Source organism: Emys orbicularis, chromosome 5 (assembly GCF_028017835.1).
Source record: "Emys orbicularis isolate rEmyOrb1 chromosome 5, rEmyOrb1.hap1, whole genome shotgun sequence".
Lineage (NCBI taxonomy): Eukaryota > Metazoa > Chordata > Testudines > Emydidae > Emys > Emys orbicularis.
The window spans coordinates 112,952,127-112,954,421 of NC_088687.1; positions in this window are offsets into that span (position 1 = coordinate 112,952,127).

The following is a 2,295-nucleotide window of genomic DNA, read 5'->3' on the forward strand; positions in this document are numbered from 1 at the left end:
TGTTGTCCTTTACCACTCTGCTAGAGTGACACCTGCAGCAAAGCGAAATTGAGTTTAGTCAGTTTCACTCTGCTGCCAGTGCCCACTTAAAGCACAAAGCTGTTCTCTGGAGGGAGGAAGGGAGGGCGGATACAAATACAACAGAAGAGGAAGCAAAAACATTGGAAGGGATGGGAAAGATGGGGAAAAAAGTGAATTTAAGTGCAAGGAGTGATTAAAAAATATTCTGAAATAGAGCAAAATCAGAGGACAATAAATAGGGAGAAAGATAGAAATGAAGAAGAGCAGATAGACAACATGGGAAAAGAACAGAAAATGAAGACAAGATTTCAAAAAAGATTTCAAAAATTAGCTTTCTGAATACAGAACACTTTAAAAACTAACAATTAGAAAACATGTACATATTATTAAATTATTAAATAAACAAAATATTCAAAGTTTCAAAAAATTAGTTATAATGCAGAAAACACTACTCTAGTATCTTTTTAACAGAGGAAATTGTATTTGTAATTTAACATATCAAATCTTCAGTGTGAAACTTTAATGAAGAACCCAGATTACTACTGAGGAAAGATATACAGTCTCAGATATCACCTCATACTTAAAGAAAGATACAAGAATAAAGATTTTCAGAGTTACAAGTTCTTCAGAGATACGGGGGGGGGTGGGTTTTTTTGTTTTTTTTTTTTACAAAAATATTTAAGGTGATTTAGTGACTTATACAATTATTTAATTCAAAATGAATTTCTATTAATTGTGTTGGTCCTGCTCGGATAGTCCAAGTTCCCTTGCTCATAGTATACGTTGTTAAACAACTCAATCATTGAGTCACTGTCTACTGAGAAAACATTTACCAAAATCAATTCTAGTCTTGATTTACACCTTGGATTCTCCTTCATGTTTTTTCTTTTTTTTCCCCTCAGAATTCTGGCATTCTATGACTAAGGCTCCGTGTTTGTCACAGAGGTCACGGAAGTTACGGATTCCATGACTTTCGGTGACTTCTGCAGCAGCCCCAAGCAGCTGGCCTGGGAGCCACCTGAGCAGCTCAGGCAGCCCCTGGGCCAGTTGACTGTTTGGGCAGTCAACCCCTCCTCCTTTCCCCCCTCGTCCCCCCCACTCCAGCAGCAAGAGTTTGGGTGTGGGAGGCTCAGGGCTTGGGGTGCAGGCCAGTGCTTCCCTGGAGGTGGGGCTCCCTTCTCTCAGCTCCCCTAGCTCCAGATGCTGCCTCTGCTGGCAGCCTGGCACCGCCCCCGCAGCTCCCAGCCAATGGGAGCTGCAGAACCAGGGCTTGGGGCGGAGCAGAGGCAGCACATGGAACTAGGGAGCTAGGGCCACTGCTTCCCAGGAGCTGGGTAGGGAGCCTGCCCCGGCCCCACCAACACCGCCCCCCTCTCTCCCCAGCACCTGTGCCCCCCTCCACAGCACCCGCGGCGCCCCCCCCCCCAGGCCACGACTCGCCCCCCGAGCACCCACGTCCTCCTCCCCAGCACCCCCCTGAGCCACACCCCCTCCCCAGCCCCCACTGGGGCCCCCTCGAGTATCTTCCCCCCCACCCAGTTTTAGTCAAGGGTATTTTTAGTAAAAGTCATGGACAGGTCACTGCCCGTGACCTGTCCATGACTTTTAAAAAATATGAATGTATCCACTGTATTAAAGCTGGCAATGATTCCACAGATAAAAGTGACATTACCATGTAACAAAATTATTTGATTTTGTACATACAGTAGATCTTCAGAGTTACAAAAAATCAGAGTTATGAATTGACCAGTCAACCACACACCTCATTTGGAACCGAAGTACACAATCAGGCAGCAGAGACATCCCTCGCCCCCTCCCCCCCCAAAGTAAATACTATACAGTACTGTGTTAAACGTAAACTACTAAAATAATAAAGGGAAAGTTTAAAAAATATTTGGCAAGGTATGGAAACTGTTTCTGTGCATGTTTCATTTAACTTATGACGGTTAAAAGCAGCATTTTTTTTTCTGCATAGTAAAGTTCCAAAGCTGTATTAAGTCAATATTCAGTTGTAAACTTTTGAAAGAATAACCATAATGTTTTGTTCAGTTACGAACATTTCAGAGTCATGAACAACCTCCATTCCAGAGGTGTTCGTATCTCTGAGATTCTACTGTAACTTGCTAGTGCAAATTTATTACCACCAAACTTCTTATTACCACATCATACTTAATGTATTTCTCCAAATGCCAGAATAATTGGTCTCTGAATGGTTTCCATATTATAAAAGCTCCAAATAGTAAAACAACAAACTTTAAGATTAACATTATACTA